Source organism: Hylobates moloch, unplaced genomic scaffold, assembly GCF_009828535.3.
Source record: "Hylobates moloch isolate HMO894 unplaced genomic scaffold, HMol_V3 SCAFFOLD_3, whole genome shotgun sequence".
In the NCBI taxonomy this organism is placed as follows: domain Eukaryota; kingdom Metazoa; phylum Chordata; class Mammalia; order Primates; family Hylobatidae; genus Hylobates; species Hylobates moloch.
In genome coordinates, this window is record NW_026652278.1 from 51581815 (window position 1) to 51601937 (window position 20123).

The following is a 20123-nucleotide window of genomic DNA, read 5'->3' on the forward strand; positions in this document are numbered from 1 at the left end:
CTCTGCCTGCTACCCAGTACCAAAGTCGCTTTCACATTTTTCGGGTATCTTTTTAGCAGTGACCCACTCCTGGTACCAATTTACTGTATTATTCAATTTTCACACTGATGATAAAGACATACCTGAGTCTGGGAAGAAAAAAGAGGTTCAATTGGACTTACTGTTCCACACAGCTACAGAGGCCCTAGAATCATGGTGGGAGGTGAAAGGCCCTTCTTACATGGAGGTAGCAAGAGAGAAATGAGGAGAAGCAAAAGAGGAAACCCCTGATAAAACCATCAGATCTTGTGAGACTTATTCACTATCATGAGAACAGCACAGGAAAGAGCCGCCCCTATGATACAATTATCTACTGCCAGATCCCTCCCACAACACGTGGGAATTCTGGGAGATATAATTCAAGTCGAGATTTTTGCAAGGGCACAGCCAAACCACATCAACCCCCTTTTAAAATGTTTAACAATTTTTTCTTTGAACCTGCATTTTGTAAATGAATTCCATGAGGAAATAAAGCACGTGCATGAGTAGAGGGGATCTGATGTGTGGCCGTGTGCACAGAGGCTCAGAAGCTAGGCACAGAGGGCAATGAGCAACTTGTAAACAAAACAGTTGTACTAGCTAGAAAGTTAAAGAAAATAGCAAAGAAAACAATAAAATGCCATTTTAGAAACTAATATTTAAAATTAAATTTACACTTACCCCAAAATAATTTCTTTGAAGAGTTAAATATTTTTAGAAAAAAAAAGTTCTATTAGTGTCATCATCTCTAGATATGCTAAAATATATATTTTAAGCTAAGTTACCAGAACCTTATCCACAAATTTTTACATTCTATAAAATACATTTAAGAGTTGTAGTACCAATTGCATTAGCATAAAAATCCTTTCCAAAATTAGAAATTATAAAAATTATCTAGATCTTGCATTTGTCCAAAGAAACTGGCATCACTTTCAACTATACTGCTTAAAAATGAAATTGCTAAAAGTATATATTTAGAAGACAAAGTAAATTGATTTGCAGAAAATTTAGTCCAAAGAATCAAATAATCAAATGTCACATTAACAGAGCATTACAATTTATTGTTATAAAAGTCATGAATGAAATAATATTTTTTGTCCTCTGTAATATTATTTTCTGTCATTATATTGTTACTTATATATTACTTTACCCCCATATCAAATTTTAAAGTAACAAAGTATTTTCAGTAAATATTTTATATTTATCTGAACATTTTCCCCTGATTTTTAAACAAGAGTCCCACATTTTTATTTGTACTGGGTAATGCAAATTTTGTAGCTGGTTCTAGATATTTGATAAAACTTCTGGCATTATGTCTACACTGCAGCAAGGAAACAGTAAAAATGAAATAGCAAGAAAAAAAAGCCATATGTGATAAATATTTCTGTCTTAGAAATACCTTCTTGCCCAGATACCTCACCTGGTAGTTCTTACATCTTCTTGGCTGTAATTGCATTACGTGCTCTCACAATTTCAATGAAATTTGTAAAGCAGAGCATTTAAAATTGGCTACATTGCCACTCTGAAAAAAAATCCTTTTTAGACTTCAGTTTAGAGGGAAAAGGGTGAATAAATATTGAGGTATCCCTAGGGTATTTTTCATTTTGTGGATGTTGAGATCATATTTCTAGCTTTGTACCTTATCACAGTCAATATCCCCTTTTCTTAGTACTTATTTTTTTAATACCTTTTCTATTATTCTAAAATAAAGTTCTGGAAGAATTTTATATGTTACACATATAACATAAAAATAAATTGGTATAATGGACAAAATCAACTCTAACCATAATCCTAAGGAGAAATAAGAGTAACTATTATCAAGTGATGTGCATTTCAATATGTTCATATTAGAAGTCATAATATATTGGTAAATAATTATCTCTATATATGGAATTGTACCAAAGGAAAAGTTATACTACCAATTAAATTTGGTTACCCTCCATAGGCAACTGTATTAGTCCATTTTTACACTGCTATAAAAAAAATCTGAGATTGCATAATTTATAAAGAAAAGAAGTTTCTTTCACTCACAGTTTCACATGGCTGGGAAGGCCTCAGGAAACTTATAATCATGGCAGAAGTGGAAGGGGAAATAACACAAATGTTGCATGGTGGCAGGAGAGACAGTGACAGGGGAATTCCCGAACACATTTAAACTGTCAAATCTTATGAGAACTCACTCGCTATCATGAGAACAGCATGTGGAAACTGCCCCCTTCAAGCAATTAACCCTACCAAGTCTCTCCATTGACACATGGGGATTACAATTTGAGATGAGATTTGGGTTGGGACATAGAATCAAATTATGTCATTCTGACTCCTGCCCCTCCCAAATCTCATGTTCTTCTCACATTTCAAAATGCAATTATGCCATCCCAACAGTCCCCCCAAATCTTACCTCATTCTAGCATTGACTCAAAAGTCCAAGTCCAAAGTCTTATCTGAGACAAGGTATGTCCTTATCACCTACGAGTCTGTAAGATAAAATAATAAAACAAGTTAGTTACTTCCAACATACAATGGGGGTACAGGCATTGGGTAATGTTCTTGTTCCATATATGAGAAATTGGCCAAAACAAAGAGGTCTCAGACCCTATGGAAGTCTGAAAATTGGCAGGGCATTCATTAAATCTTAAAGCTTCAAAACAATCTCCTTTGACTCCATGTCTCATATCTAGGGTATGCTGATGCAAGGGGTGAGCTCCCATGGCCTTGGGCAGATCTACTGTTGTGGCTCTGCAGGGTACAGCCCCCAGAGCTACTTTCATGAGCTGGTTTTTCAGGTGCACAGTGCAAGCTATCAGTGGATTTACCATTCTGGGGTATGGAGGATGATGGCCCTCTTCTCACAGCTCCACTGGGTAGTGCCCCAGTGGGGTTTCTGTGGTGGGGCTCCAACACCACATTTCTGCTCTGCATTGCTATTATAGAGGTTCTTCATGAGGGCTCTGCCCCTGCAGCAGATTTCTGTCTGGACTTCCAGATGTTTCTATATATCCCCTGAAATCTGGGCAGAAGTTCCCAAAGCTCAACCCACAGGCCCAACACCACATGGAATCCACCAAGTCTTGGGGCTTTTGTTCTCTGAAACAACAGTCTGATCTGTACCTTGGCTCCTTTTAGCCACAGGTGGAGCTGGAGCAGCTGGGATACAAGGAGCTATGTCCCAAGGCTGCACAGAGCAGCAAGGCCCTGGGACCAGCCCACAAAACCATTTTTGCCTCCTAGGCCACCAGGCCTGTGATGGGAGGGGATAACCTGAAGCTCTCTGAAATGCCCTGGAGATGTTTTCCCCATTGTTTTGATGATAAACATTGGGCTCCTTCTTATTTATGCAAATTTCTGAGCAGGCTTGTATTTCTCCTCAGAAAATGTGATTTTCTTTACTACCACATGGTCAGGCAGCAAATTCTTTAAACTTTTATGCTCTGCTTCCCTTGTAAACACAACTTCCAAATTTAGATAATCTCTGTGAATACATATGATCATATGATTTTAAAAAAGTTAGGTCACGTCTTGAAGGCTTTGCTGCATAGAAATTTCTTCTGCCAGATACTCTAAACCATCTCTCTCAAGTTCAAAGTTCCACAGACCTCTAGGGCAGAGATAAAATGCAGCCTGTCTCTTTGCTAAAGCATAGCATGAGTGACCTTTGCTCCAGTTCCCAATAAATTATTTATATCCATCTGAGACCACCTCAACCTGGACTTCACTGTTCATATCAATATCAGCATTTTGATCAAAGTCATTCAACAAGTCTTTAGGAAGTTCCACACTTTCTCACATCTTCTTGCCTTCTTCTGAGGCTTCCTGTTCGAATCTCTGCCTGTTACCCAGTTCCAAAATTGCTTCCATATTTTCAGGTTATTTTTAAAGCAGTACTGGACTCCTGGTACCAATTTTCTTATCAGTCCATTTTTATACTGCTACAAAGAATACCTTGGACTGGGTAACTTATAAAGAAAAGAGGTTTCATTGACTCGTAGTTCCTCACGGCTGGGATGGCCTCAGGAAACTTACAATTATGGCAGAAGATGAGGGGGAAATAAGACATGTCTTACACAGTGGCAGGAGAGAGAGAGAGAAGATCAGATCTCCTTAGAAGTCACTCACTATCATGAAAACAGCATTGGAGGAACCGTACCCATGATCCAATTATCTCCTACCAGGTCCCTCCCTTGACATGTGGGGATTACAACTTGAGATGAGATTTGAGTGGAGGCACAGAGACAAACCATATCAGCCACTAAATATGACAAGAGGCATTGCTATTAGTGTGATTTTCTGAAATTAGAAAATAAAGTTTAGTAAAAACTTCAAGAAAATAAATGGTTATTTTTCTCTTGATTTATACTGAAGTCATATTCTTGTGGGGAAAAATTATGCATTAAAGATATGCTATTAAAAAGTTTGATTCTAGATTCATATGAAAACAAATAATTTTATGATATAGATATTATATAAGAATATTAAAATGTCTGCAGTTCTTGAACATGTTCTTCCTTGTGCAGATTATTGAACACTTTGCAAGATGTCTAACATCCCTGGTGCCTACTCTCTAAATATTAGTAATGCTTCACAAGCTATCTGAGAGCCAAAACATCCCAAGAAACGCCCCATAGAAAGGTCAAATCTTTCCCCAATTAACCATTTATTGGAATTTTTTTTCATTTGGAAAACTAACTTTATTTAAAACTGGATTATTCTGTTTTATTATATCTCATTTCCAAAGCCTTGCCAGTGCCTGCTTCTTCCCAGGTAAAATTTTTGCTTAGTGCTACCAAAATATGCAGTTCTTCCAGTGTACTATGGCATTTCCTTTCTCTATACTGTCACTCACATGACATGCTTTGCATACAAAGTCTTGATCCTATTCCATACATACCTATTCAGTTGTGAAATTAACATCAAATAATATTTTCCTCCATCTCTTAACTTCCGAGTAGTTTCTTATGTTAGTAACTACTGCATGCTTCTATCTGAACTCTTCAATGATATGACATTGGCAAAGTTACGTGTTCTCTTTGAATATCAATTCCCCAAATTGTAAATTAAGGATATACTAGTATATACATTCTATGATAACCACTTTCCATTCTATGATTATCATAATTATTATTATTCAATAAGACAATGCATAATATGTGTTGAGCGCTGTACTTGCCTGATAATAATTTCTCAGTAAATGTTTATTATAATTATTGGACCCAAAAGTATTATTGGATCACAATATGTAATCAGTACTGGATTGCAGACATTCTCAACCTAAGTGTCTTTCTATAATAATTACAAGATACTTACAGAGTTTAAAATTTACAACCAACATTTTCTTCATTATATAGCAACTTGTAGGAACTCTGTAATTATTTTGTGAAGGAGTTAAATAAATGCATGTATTAATCCTTCACAACATGGGATGGAGAAAATTTTGAATGTGAAATTTTGGAGATGCTATCTTCTCTTGAATTAATTTGTCTATGATACCATTTTGATGTCCAGAGTTAAAGTTAAAACCTAAATTAAAATTGTCCACTACTACACTTTCAGCCCAAATATTGAAATTAAGGTATCGTAGATAGCCCTTATACAGAAAACTAATCAGGAGTGGAAAATCCTCAGTTTATTGCCCCATGGAAACAACATTATTCTGCAGGATGTCAGGAGCAGTTTTAAAAAAGGAATAATGAAAATAGTTCAGGAAATACAAGTTAAATCAACTTAAATGGAGTAATCTAACTTTATTGCAAATATTTTCAGAACTTTAATAAGATACAAGACATTAAAAGTCTCAAAGAGGGAGATACTTAAAATTGGGCACCCTAATAGTTTATCTACTATATTACTAAAAATGCTTTTTCTTTCTGCTTATAAATATCAGAACAGCAACCTTAGGAAGTAATAATAAAAATTACTTCAACTGTTGGCATTTGTTACTAGAAAGAACAAATTGACAGCTGTAAAAGTAATAATGTGCAGTTTTAAAAGCAAGTTAAAATTGTTGCTACCTTAGTATTGGCTGAGGTCACAAGATAATAGTCACCAACAATGCCCACAATCCAAAGGGAAGTGTGATATCATCACACCAGAATGTTCCAAAGCTTATCTAAGAGTTGGTTTGCTAAACTTTAATGACTTCAAGCCTATGAAAGAGCTTGGACAGACTGAGTTAACTAGAAATTACAAGACAAATTTTGGAAAGTCATGTCTTTATGTTGTGAATCCCATCCATCCCTGGAGAGATTAGAGTATGTTTTCCCCGCTGCTCAAGCCTTGGGTAAAGGCCTTTGGTAGGACCACTGGGTGAGATTTACATGTTTATCTTGGAATTTTGATGACACTGTGCATGGATGTCTGACTCATTTCAATAAAACCAAAGCATGAAAGGCTGTAACTGACTGGCTGCTCTGACAGCATAGTAAAATCATATCACTGCTTGGTGAAGGCTGCCACTCAGCATTCATCAGAGCAAATAATGTTTATGTTGAATCTGGCCCACAGTCTTCTCAGAAGGGCCAAATGAGAGAGTAAACACAAGAGAAAGATGCTGGGAGTACTACATTTTATGTGTAAGTTTTGCGGGAGTTTTAGGTGTTTGGGCGCTGGATCTGCATTCAGCAACATTAAGGTAATGATGGTTTTCAACTAGATCATCAGCAATGATGGAAAGCTCTTATAAGAGCTACACATCATCTCTACATCATGTAACGTATTATTACAGAGAAACTTTCAGATTTAACTCATAACCAAAAAGAAGCAATAGATTACTACATTTTAAATACTGGAGGAACAGGAGAAACTCTAAGTAGGAAAACAGAACAGAAGCTGACCAATAGACTTTAGCCCTTTTCCCAGTGCAGAAGCCAGCCTGAAGTATACCCAGCACAGGAGCAAGAAGAAAGTACAACTTAAAAGGTTCTATATTGTATTATTTGAATAAAATATTTTGAGGAGCATACAATAAATTTTAAAAATTTTATTCCAAAAGACTTATCAGAAAAGTTGATGAGGATAGATTCAGATTTCAACCAAGATAGAAGAAAAAAATGTATCACACGGAGTGGCCTACAATGGGCAAAGGAAAGAAAATCATGAAGTTAATTTCTATTAATATCCAATGAGTCACTCTTGTTCAATAGACAAATTATATAATCTTTAAAATTTGGTAATATTTTACATTCCCACTACTCCACTGTCATCATTTTGCTAATGAAAACACTAAGATGCAATAGGGTTAAGCACTTCCCCAAGCTATGTGGCTTTCAGTGATGAGTTAAGTTTAGAAAACAAGTCTCACAGTGCATGGTCCATTGTGACAGTAAAAAGAATGTGCCTTATAAAAGCTTTATGGTATGGCAATGTTCCAATGATTATCTTTTATTGGCTCCCATAACATCAGTTCCCAACTACACCCCTGTCAGCTGAAGTCTCACTGCTATTTTCTCTTATTTTTTTTTCTTTTTCTCTGCCCCACATCATATGTTCCTGTAAAAATTAAGCTATCCTAAAATAATCTAATATATGGATGCCATAACTCTGTTAATGGCAGTTCCCTCTCTTATTCTTTAACTACTTTTAATCAAAAATTTAAACATTGAGAAATAAAGCGTTAGTCCAAAGAATAGTTTTGTAGTTTAATGGACCATGGTAGACATTGAGTGAATCTACCGAGATTGTCTCTATTTATTCATAATTTCATGTTTCAATTAAGCAAAAGACCAGTTGTGATTTTAAAGAAAGATAAAGAGAACTGCATTGAAAACTCATAGGTAATAAACTATTTAATTTTGAAGGATACATATATTAATGTCTATCCTTAGCCCCTGTTGAATATCATGTATTCCATATGGCTTGAGCTGCTATTGACTAGTTGAAAAAAATATCATGATCTAGTATTTATTTCATCTAATTAAATATTCAATAATTCTGTCTTTAGAATTTTTCCCCTTATACTTGAAGCACATTTCTGTCACTGTTATTGTTTTGTGGTTTTCCTTTTCCTCTACTATTTTAAACTCAAGCATTTTTACATGTTCTTATTAAACCTTACAAGGCCTATGCATATAATGTCATATCACTGCAGGTTTTAGTTGTAAGTTCGGAAATGGACATCTCTTATTCTGGAATTCATTTATTAGTATTGAACATTAGCTAATCCATAGAATTTCCAAGTTATCTGGGGAGTCAGTGTTTTGAAAAAAAGCAGAAAACAGATAAACTATGCTTTAAGAGTAGTTTTCAAATAATATCACCGGATAATTGTGATTGCTTCTTCCTCTACTCTTTAACACTAAACAATGTAGTTCATACTATCAACACTTCCACCCCTCATATTAGTTGCACCTGCTATGCTTGTGGCCACTGCTATCCTTTATTCACAGCAAATGACTAATGGATGCAGTGGCTCTTCTTATAAAGACAAGAACTCTAGAGGTTAACACAAGTTCTAGTTTTCCTCTATCATAACTACCTGTATTCTTATGGGTAAGTTATTTTACTTTTTTGGGTTTAAGTTTTTGTATTTTTGAAGTCAAGATCATTTTCACTACCAAGAAAAACTATAAAAGACAAAATATTAACTATGTGTGTGTACACACACACACACACACATCTGCTTGAAGGTATAGGAATGTGAAACACCAGGTTGTATAGAAATTCTTGGCCAAAATACAGAAGATGGAAAGTTAGAGAGGTGAATACAATAATTAAAGTTGGATGCCTCAAGGGATAATTTCACTACTTTCAGAGATAGAGCGAAACTATTGACAACTTCACATGGTTAAGAGGCAAATGTGAAAGTTCGTGGCTCACTAAATGTGAAGTATCAGCAAATCTCTTGTACATTTAGCTGGGATTAAGTAATAAACTGAAAGTAATTCATTATTTGAGTATTCTAGAGAAATTCAAATTCTGCAATTAAATTCACATGAGTCCAGATTGTTGATGTATTGTCTGCAAGTAACAGATGAAAATCCCTTTAAATTTTAAAGACGACAATAAAGTATATTTTAAAATAAAAAAAATTTTAAAAAGAAAGCCCATGACTTCTCTATGAACACTTGTGCTTCAGAAACAGCTGTTTCTGGAGAGAAATATCTAAGCAAATATTAACAAAAATACACAAAGATATATCATTGTTTCAAAGGCCAGAGAATAGGAAAATGGCTACTAGAAAATTTGTGTATAAAATTTGTGTATAAAATCCAGAGCAAGGGCCTATTTTGAAGAGCTCTCTTTTGACCCACTAACCAAAAATGGTAAAGTGTTCTATGGCGCACCATCAATGTGTGAACATGACATTATTTTATTCTATTGTCTTGATGAAAGTCATGGGTCTGTGCTTGCAGATGGATTGCCACATTGCCCTTGGGAACTATCCATGGTACCAAGAAGTATACTTCCTTAGGAGATGGGCCTTGAAGCAGTTCTAGCTGTGAACCCAAGAAGCCCATTTCTTTCCACTATAAGATATGGCATGACTTACGTCAGCTCCAAAGACTCAGGGTATTTGCTTCAAATGACTTTCAGGATATTACAATCAAGATGATGCCTACTTCAACCTGAATCATGACTATTATTCTTAACTAATAAGAGTCTAGTGACCCTGCTATCTTTCATCACAGAGTGCTGCTTGGCATATTCTTTAAGAGAAACTGGCTTGGTCATTAACTTTGATTATGAGACTAATCCAGCACTTGATACATGCACATAAAAACTTACTTTGAAGCTTCAATTCTGAGTTCCAAAGTTATGTATGCATATGCACATATGCATACACACATTTATGATACATAACAATAACTTAAAGTTGATGCTTCTGTCGACCTACCTTCCTGGTTTAGTTCATATAAATGGCAGTTAATTATTTAAAAGTGTGTTATTTTAAATAAATAATTCTATTATTTCATTATAAAAAGCTATATTGCATAGCATGAATGAGTGTACTCAAAAACTCAACTTATTTTAATTTTAAGCACATTTAAAATAGTCTATTATTTCTGGTGTACACAGGACCTTTTAAATTAACAAGTAGTTTTCAGACTTGCTATACAAAACCTCAGGTCATGTGTCTGTTTGTTTCCAAGTAAGAAATAAATTATCTTAAAGATAAAATGTCCTTATATAGATACACAAAATCAGTGATTGCCAGAAATCTGAAGTAAAAGCCATGAATAGTGAAGAGCCAAAAACAGCATATGATCCTTTAATCACCTCATTGTTAGTGTTTACAAAAAAGAACATTGCAAACCTATTATTTAAGTTTGTATTTCCCTTGCCACAACTTACTACCAAATAATCACTAAATGCTATGTTCAGAATAGTTTCCCACATATGTTCTTATTATTCTGCTACTTCCTAGTTTGATGGAAATTTACATTCTGCCATCTGTGCAAAGACACAGTCCCGGCATTACCACAGCTCTATGACCAAGTTGTCAAATAATTGGTTTGCCAACCACTAAGTCACATAAGGGAATAAAAATCTAAGAACTTTATTCAGTAAGACAAAATAATAGAGACTATAAGAAGTGTTCCAAAGCTATTATGTGTAGGTATTGAAAATAATTTTTGTTAGGTGTGTGCTTTACACCTACACAATTATCAGACAAGTTTTTATAAGAAAATGACATTGTAGGTATTAAATCATTAAGATACATAAAATATGTGGGTCCTAGAGCATTATTCAATAAGACAATGAAAAGAAGGATTGTAAAGTCATCCCAAATATTTGATATGTTTCGGGTTAGAAAAGAACGTCTTAGGTGTTTTATATCAGCATTCCTGTTAACATTTCCCGATTAGCAACTTAACCATCCAAAGAACGTTCAAAGTATGAAGGTTTAACTTACTTATCCATCAAAGTTAACATATTATATTGTGCTTGAGAATATTTTCAAACCCAATATGATATGATTATATCTTATCTACCTTACTGGACATATGCTGATCTTATTATAAAGTTTAGTTGAAAGGACAGATAAAATTAAAATCTATGGATTATAATACATTAAAGCCGATAACTTTCTAACCATATTCTATGAATAAAAACATATTTACTTAAATTAATGTCTCCTTTTTATCTTTTGGTAAAGAAGTATTTTTTGGGAAAAATACCCAAATATAAGCAAATTCAAGAGTTTGATTTCGCCTTAAAAAGGTGATGATTTTGGCCTGGCGCGGTGGCTCACGCCTGTAATCCCAGCATGTTGGGAGGCCGAGGTGGGTGGATCACGAGGTCAGATCGAGACTATCCTGGCTAACATGGTGAAATCCCATCTCTACTAAAAAAAAAATACAAAAAATTAGCCGGATGAGGTGGCGGGCGCCTGTGGTCCCAGCTACTCGGGAGGCTGAGGGAGGAGAATGGCGTGAACCCGGGAGGCAGAGCTTGCAGTGAGCCGAGATCGCGCCACTGCACTCCAGCCTGGGCGACAGAGCGAGACTCCATCTCAAAAAAAAAAAAAAAAAGATGATGATTTTGCTATTGTGAATAGCACCACAACGACAGAATTACCCTTAGCCAAAATTTCAGCACCACTCAGTATTCCCACGTGACAAACCTGCACATGTACCCCCTGAATCCAAAATAAAAGATAAAAGTTTTAAAAAGGTAGTGATTTGATTACTATTTTAATTTTAAGTTAGTGGAGCTTTTCAGTTACTTGTACCAACCACCTAAATGACATCTATTAAGTATTATTCCTCTGTTGAAGATACAGATGTATTTACCATTTTCTCATGGGTTTAAGGATGATCCTGATGTTGTAAATTTTCTAGAGAAAAAATAAATATGATTAGGCCTATCTATGACCTGCAGGTTTCCAAATTTTATATTCACTGAGTACAAGGTATTTTTTATATTCTATCAGTGTCAGGGTTGAAACTCTTATCAGAAAAACTGAAACCCCAAAGGGATCCAAGCAGAAATAAATTATTATAAGGCAAAAGGTGTTTATAATCTTAGAGACATCAAGGTGACCCCCAATGATTTGATGCCTCCTCATGCTCACAACTTCTTTAATCCCTTCCACTTATGTGTGGGCCAAACCTGTGATTTACTTCTCACCAAGAGAATATTCCAAAGGTAATGAGATGTCACACTCATCATTATGTTACATTATATAGTACTATATTTTAGCAGACTGGGTTGGGGAGAGAAGGAGGGCAAGAAAAGAGGTAGTGAAGCAGAGAGAGAGAAAAAAAAATGAGAGAAAGAGAGAAAGAGAATTTTCTTTTGGGCTTCATAAATTAAGAAGTGATGTTGGAGAAGTCCAAATAGTAAGAATCTTCAGGTGGCCTCTAGGAACTATGAGTTCTCTGGGACCTGAGGGTGGCCTCCAGCTAACCAAGAGAAAATAGTTGGAGCCATCATACAACCAAAAGGAAATAAATAATGCCATCCCCCTGTAGGTGTCGGAATTCTTCCCCATTAGAATCTTCACTAGTTATGCTTCCAGATGAGAATGCAGTCCAGCCAACACATCGATGGAGCTCAGGACATAGCTAGGTGGTACACAAACCCCTGACCCCAAAAATCTATGAGATCACAAATATGTTTTGTTTGTAGCCAAATATGTGGTAAATTGCTACACAGAAACGATGAATACACTATCAAAAAATAAATAATCAAGCTCCGAAAAGATTACTGTTAGCTCTCTCTGGTTCACCCCAGAGGTCTTCAGAATGGAAACTACTAGTGATTAGAGATTCGTATTCTCCCAAGATAAATGATTTGCATGCATCACAACAACTGAGTTCAATGCAAAATCTTGAATCAAAAATGTTCCGCCAACTATCCACTGGGATATCGAAGGAAAAAAAGCTTAGTTTTTTCTTTTGCCTTTCAAATATGTTGAGTACCTCTCTTATCTGAATGGAAACAAGAATCCTTCTGGCAAGAGACTCAAAGAAATAGATTCCTCTAACTTGAAACATCTATTTAGCACCTAGTAATAGATGAAAAATGGCATTTTCATGGTTAGAGGTACTGCCTCTCTATGAATCTAATTCCTATGGTAGGCAATATGTCATTATATTTTGATTTGCATTTTCCTTATAATTTATGATGTTGAGCAGTTTTTGGTCATGTGATATTGAGCACACACTTTTGGCCATTTGTATGCCTTGAGAAATGTCTGTTCAGACCTTTTGCTGATTTAAAATTTATGTAATTTTTTAAATTTTTATTTTACTTATTGAATCGTTTGGGTTTCTTATATATGCTAGATATAATCCTTTGCCAGATGCATAATTTAAAAATATTTTCTCCCATTCTCCTGGCCATCTATTCACTCTATTGATTCCTTTGCTGTGCAGAAGCTTTCTAGTTTGACATAATTCCACTTGTCTATTTTTGCTTTTGTTGCCTGTGCTTTTGAGGTCTTATCCAAAAATCCAAGCCAATGTCATGAAACAGTTCCCCTATATTTTTTTCCTAGTAATTTCCTAGTTTCAGTTCTTACATTTAAGCCTATAATCCATTTTTAGTTGATTTCAGTATATGGCAGAGATAGGCATCTGGTTTCATTCTTCTGCATGTGGATATCCAGTTTTCCTAGAACCGTTTATTGAAGACACTGTACTTTCCCCAATGTATGTTTTTGGTGTCTGTTGAAGATAACTTGGCATAAGTGTGTAGATTTATTTTTGGGTTCTCTGTTCTGTTGTGTTGTGCATATGTGCCTGTTTTTATATCCGTATCATGCTGTTTTGGATTCACTTTACCTTTATGGACATGCACAGACTGAAAGTAGAGGGATAAACAAGTATATTCCATGCAAATGGAGACCAAAGAAGAGCAGGAGTTTCTATATTTATAGCAGATAAATAGACGTTAAGCCAAAGACTAGAAAAAGAGATAAAGCCATTCTATAATGATAAAACAGTCAATACAGCAGGAGGATATACAATTCTAAATATATATATACCGAACACTGGAGCACCTAAATATATAGAGCAAATATTAAGAGACCTAAAGGAAGAGACAGACTGCAATACGATAACAGTAGGGGACTTCAACACCCTACTCTTAGCAGTGAACATGTTACTCAGACAGAAATCAACAAAGAAACATCAGAGTTAAACCATTTTCTAGACTAAATGGACCTAACAGACATTTACAGAACATTCCAACCAACAGACCCACAACATACACTCTTCTCAAGATGGAGCATTCTTTAATATTGTTTTTTTTTTAAGGTGGCTGGAATTTTTGTTGCTTCTATTAATTTTTCAGAAAAATATTAATTAAATATTAATTTTTCAGAAACCAACTGCTGTCAGGTACTAAACTGTGGATATACACAGATAAAAAATACTGTCTAGATCTGCAAGGGGCTTAGAGACTAGTGAAGCAATGACTTACATCAATTTTAGTAAATTGATAAATTTAGTAAATTTAATAAAATATATTACAGAATAATATATTTTAAAATCTAGTCAGGGCATGGGAAGTAAATGACTATTTTTTAAAATAATTAAAACTTATTTTCGATTTGAGGGTACATGTGCAGATTTGTTACATGGATATGTTATATGATGCTGAGGTTTGGGCAACAACTGAACCTGTCACCTGGGAAGTGAGCATAGTACTTAACAGTTTTTCAGCCCTTACCCCTATCCTTTCCTCTCCCCTCTAGAAGTCCCCAGTGCCTATTGTTGCTCTCTTTATGACTGTGAGTACCCGGTGTTTAGCTCTCACTTCTAAATGAGAATATGCAGCATTTGGTTTTCTGTTCCTGTGTTAATTTGCTTAGAATAACGGTCTCCAGCTGCATCCATGTTACTGCAAAGGACTTGGTTTCATTCTTTTTTATGGCTGTGTAGTATTCCATGGTGTATATGTACCACATTTTCTTCATCCCAGTCCACTGTTGGTGGGCACCTAGATTGGTTCCATGTCTTTGCTATTGTGAATAGTGCTGTGATGAACATATGAGTGCAGGTGTATTTTTGGGAGAATGATTTATTTTCTTCTGGATATATACCCAGTAATAGGATTGCTGGGTCAAATGGTAGTTCCATTTTGAGTTATTTGAGAACTCTTCAAGCTGCTTTCCCGCATGGCTGAGCTAATTTACATTCCCACCAACAGTGTATATGTGTTCTGTTTTCTCCATAGCCTTGCCAGCATCTGTTGCTCTTTGACTTTTTTATATAACATACTCAGGGTGGGTATGTTTGGTTCCCAACCTATCCAAGTTAAAATGTTTTACCATTTTAAGTTTTACTTGATACCAGTATTCATAGTCAAATAATTTTAGATTTTTTTCCTAGAGTTTGCTTTATAAAAAGTCAGAAATAAGATGAGGAAACTAATGGAAGGACTTGACTTCCAAAAAGTCTGAAACACTAGAGAAAGGCTTTAAATAATTAGTTTTGTACAATTATTGATTAGTTGACATCTAATTACAGTATATTTAATTGGCTTGGTGTGTTTATGGCTCTTAATCCTAAAGTTTATATTTAAGCACTTAAAAGGATTGGTTAATTATTTTTTATTTAAGTTGTTTCTGGAAAATTGTGTAGAATAAAAATAACTCAAAATATATGTGTCCTTTAATATTTCAGCACTTTTGTAAAGTATATAACATTTCCTTGGTTTGCTACTTATCACCTTTTTAAATTTTTTTTATTATTATACTTTAAATTCTGGGTTACATATGCAGAATGTGCAGGTTTGTTACATAGGTATACACGTGCCATGGTGGTTTGCTACACCCATCAACCCATCATCTACATTAGGTATTTCTCCTAATGCTATCAATCCCCTAGCATCTCACCCCCTGAGAGGCCCTGGTGTATGATGTTCCCTCCCTGTGTCCATGTATTCTCATTGTGCAACTCCCACTTATGAGTGAGAACATTTGGTGTTTGGTTTTCTATTCCTGTGTTAGTTTGCTCAGAATGATGGTTTTCGTCTTCATTCATGTCCCTGCAAAGGACACGAACTCATCCTTTTTTATGACTGCATAGTATTCCATGGTGTATATGTGCCACATTTTCTTTATCCAGTCTATCATTGATGGGCATTTGGGTTGGTTCCAAGTCTTTGCTATTGTGAATAGTGCCGCACTAAACATATGTGTGCATGTGTCTTTATAGTAGAATGATTTATAATCCTTTGTGTATATACCCAGTAATGGAATTGCTGGGTCAAATGGTATTTCTGGTTCTAGATCCTTGAGGAATTGCCATTCTATCTTCTGCAATGGTTGAACTAATTTATACACTCCTAGCAACAGTGTAAAAACGTTCCTATTTCTGCACATCCTCTCCAGCATCTGTTTCCTGACTTTTTAATGATTGCCATTCTAACTGGTGTGAGATTGTATCTCATTGTGGTTTTGATTTGCATTGCTCTAATGATCAGTGATGATGCAAATTATGTGATTAATTTTAGAATAAGTGTGATGTGGTGCTGAGAAGATTGTGTATTCTGTTGATTTGGGGTGGAGAGTTCTGTAGATGTCTACTAGGTCCACTTCGTCCAGAGCTGAGTTCAAGTCCTAAATATCCTTGTTAATTTTCTGTCTCGTTAATCTGTCTAATATTGACAATGGGGTGTTAAAGTCTCCCACTATCATTGGGTGGGAGTCTGAGTCTCTTTGTCGGTCTCTAAGAACTTGACTTATGAATCTGGGTTCTCCTGTATTGGGTGCATATATATTTAGTATAGTTAGCTCTTCTTATTGCATTGATCCTTTACCATTATGTAATGCCCTTCTTTGTCTTTTTGATCTTTGTTGGTTTAATGTCTGTTTTATCAGAGACTAGGATTGCAACTCCTCCTTTTTTTCTTTTTTTTTTGCTTTCCATTTGCTTGGTAAATATTCCTCCATCCCTTTATTTTGAGCCTATGTGTGTCTTCGCTGTGATATGGGTCTCCTGAATACAGCACACTGATGGGTTTTGACTCTTTATCCAACTTACCAGTCTGTGTCTTTTACTTGGGGCATTTAGCCCATTTACATTTAAGGATAATATTGTTATGTGTGAATTTGATCCTGTCATTATGATGCTAGCTGTTTCTTTTGCCCATTAGTTGATGCAGTTTCTTCCTAGCATCAATGATATTTACAATTTGGTACGTTTTATCAGTGGCTGATATTTTTTTTCCTTTCCATTTTTAGTGCTTCCTTCAGGAGCTCTTGTAAGGCAGGCCTGGTGGTGACAAAATCCCTCAGCCTTTGCTTGTCTGTAAAGGATTTTATTTCTCCTTCACTTATGAAGCTTATCTTCTCTGGATAGGAAATTTTCAGTTGAAGTTTTTTTTAAGATTGTTGAATATTGACCCCCACTCCCTTCTGGTTTGTAGAGTTTCTGCAGAAAGATCCACTGTTAGTCTGATGGGCTTCCCTTTGTGGGTAACCTGACCTTTCTCTCTGGCTGCCCTTAACATTTTTTCCTTCGTTTCAATGTTGGTGAATCTGACAATTATTTGTCTTGGGGTTGCTCTTCTCAAGGATTATTTTTGTGGTGTTCTCTGTATTTCCTGAATTTGAATGTTGGCCTATCTTTCTAGGTTGGGGAAGTTCTCCTGGATAGTATCCTGAAGAGTGTTTTCTAATTTGGTTCCATTCTCCCTATCACTTTCAGGTACATCAATCAAATATAGGTTTGGTCTTTTCACATAGTCCCATATTTCCTGGGGGTTTTGTTCATTACTTTCATTATTTTTTTCTCTAATCTTGTCTTCACACTTTATTTCATTAAACTGATCTTCAATCTCTGATATCCTTTCTTCTGCTTGATCAATTAGACTACTGATAGTTGTGTATGCTTCACAAAATTCTCGTGCTGTGTTTTTCAGCTCCATCAGGTCATTTATGTTCTTCTGTAAACTGGTTATTCTAGTCAGCAATTCCTCTAACCTTTTTTCAAGGTTCTTAACTTCCTTGCATTGGGTTAGAACATGCTCCTTTAGCTCAGAGGAGTTTGTTATTACCCACGTTCTGAAGCCTACTTTTGTCAATTCCTCAAACTCATGCTCTATCCAGTTTTGTTCCTTTGCTGGCAAGGAGTTGTGATCCTTTGGAGGAGAAGAGGCATTCTGGCTTTTGGAATTTTCAGCCTTTTTGCACTGATTTTTCCTCATCTTCGTGGATTTATCTACCTTTGGTCTTTGACATTGGTGACATTTGTATGGGGTTTTTCTGTGGAAGTCCTTTTTGTTGAAGTTCATGCTAATCCTGTTTGTTGGTTTTCCTTCTAACAATCAGGACCCTTTGCTGCAGGTCTGCTGGAGTTTGCAGGATGTCCACTCCTGACCCTGTTTGCCTGGGTATCACCAGCAGAGGCTGCAGAACAGCAAAGATTGTTGCCTGTTCCTTCCTTTGGAAGCTTCATCCCAGAGGGGCACCCACCAGATGCCAGCCAGAGCTCTCCTGTATGAGGTGTTTGTCAATCCCTGCTGAGAGGTGTCTCACAGTCAGGATGCACAAGGGTCAGGGACCCACTTAAGGAGGCAGTTTGTCCCTTAGCAGAACTTGAGCACTGTGCTTGGAGATCCACTGTTCTCTTCAGAGCCAGCAGGCAGGAACCTTTGAGTCTGCTGAAGCTGCACCCACAGCTACCCCTTCCCCCCAGGTGCTCTGTCCCAGGGAGACAGGAGTTTTATCTATAAGCCCCTGACTGGGGCTGCTGCCTTTCTTTCAGAGATACCCTGCCCAGAGAGGAGGAGAAATCTAAAGAGGCAGTCTGGCTACAATGACTTTGCTGAGCTGTGGTGGGCTCCACCCAGTTCAAACTTCCCAGGGGCTTTGTTTACACTGTTAGGGGAAAACTGCCTACTCAAGCCTCAGTAAAGGGGGACACTACTCCTCCCACCAAGGTTGAGAGTCCCAGGTTGACTTCAGACTGCTGTGCTGGCAGTGAGAATTTCAAGCCAGTGGATCTTAGCTTGCTGGGCTCATTGGGGGGTGGAATCCGCGGAACTAGGCCACTTGGCTCCCTGGCTTCAGCCCCCTTTCCAAGTTCCACTTGCGTTCCAGGTGCCACTGCGTTATGAATAAAAACTCCTGCAGCTAGCTCGGTGTCTGCCCAAATGGCCACCCAATTTTGTGCTTGAAACCCAGGGCCCTGGTGGTGTAGGTAGGCACCTGAGGGAATCTCCTTGTCTGCAGGTTGCAAAGACCATGGGAAAAGCATAGTATCTGGACTGGAATGTACCATTCGCCATGGCATGGTCCCTCAAGGCTTCCCTTGGCTAGGGGAAGGAGTTTCTGTGTGTAGACATGGCTCCATTACTGTGCTTCCCATTAAGTCCGTAATAAGCCAACTGTCCTTCACTGGCCTCGCTGGGTTTCTTGGGAATCGAGGGGCTCCCATTTCCCCGGCATCACCTACACTTGCAAAAAGACAGGCGTCCAAAGCCTGGGGAGGGCGGCGGACAGGTGCGCCCGCAAACGCGCGCCGGGACCCCGGCACCGCCTTCCCAATCTGAGAAATTCGGAGGTTCCGATGTCCAGGCCCTTTAGAGCCCCAAGAGTGCAGTCTCCTAGTCCCTCCCTTTGTTTCTGGCCACCGCTGAAATAGAGGAGCTGGGGAGAGGCTTTCCGGACTCCTCCACAAAGCGAAGGCGCGAGGAACAGAACCCCGGATCCCTCTCCTTCCGCGGCAGGGTCCCTCCCGCAACTCACCTGCTGGGTGGGAAGCCCAGCCAGGCCGAGCGCAGGACCCCTCAGGCTCGGCCCCTCCATCTCCAACGCGAACTGTCTGGGCCGTCGCCACTCCTTCAAAGGGAAGATTTGAAAAGCCCGCCCCTGGCTGGAGCCGCGGAGGAAAACAACCGCCCGGCCGTACCAAGTCCCTGTCGCAGGGGCCGGGGGCGCCGGAGGAGCCAGGCCAAAGCGCACGCGCAGTGGGCGCGCCTCGCGCTCCGCAGCTCCCGCCGCCGGAAGTTGCCGAGACCCCAGGCTCTAGCGCGGCGGGGCGGGGGAGAGGGCGGCGGTGCCAGACTTAAGGCCCGGACGGGATGTGGGCGGGCCTGGGATGGGAGTGGGAGGGGCCTCGGGGAAAGCTTCGGCGGCGGAGCGCATCTGTCCCAGCGCAGGTTTCTGGCTGGTGGTTTTCGTGGCACGCCCTTTGCACTGGAAGCCTTCTGCCCGC

At 37.8% G+C, this 20123-nt stretch overlaps 1 long non-coding RNA gene across 1 annotated transcript in view; it reads right to left on the reverse strand.

Moving 5' to 3' along the window:
• The window catches only part of LOC131382944 (uncharacterized), a 105221-nt gene extending 85414 nt beyond the window's left edge, over positions 1–19807 (reverse strand). The window contains exons 1-2 of the long non-coding RNA XR_009212572.1: positions 19655–19807; positions 2417–2492 (exon numbers count right to left, since the gene is read on the reverse strand). This is a non-coding gene — a long non-coding RNA (uncharacterized LOC131382944). The remainder of the gene's footprint in view (positions 1–2416; positions 2493–19654) is intronic.
• Positions 19808–20123: the final 316 nt, after the last annotated feature.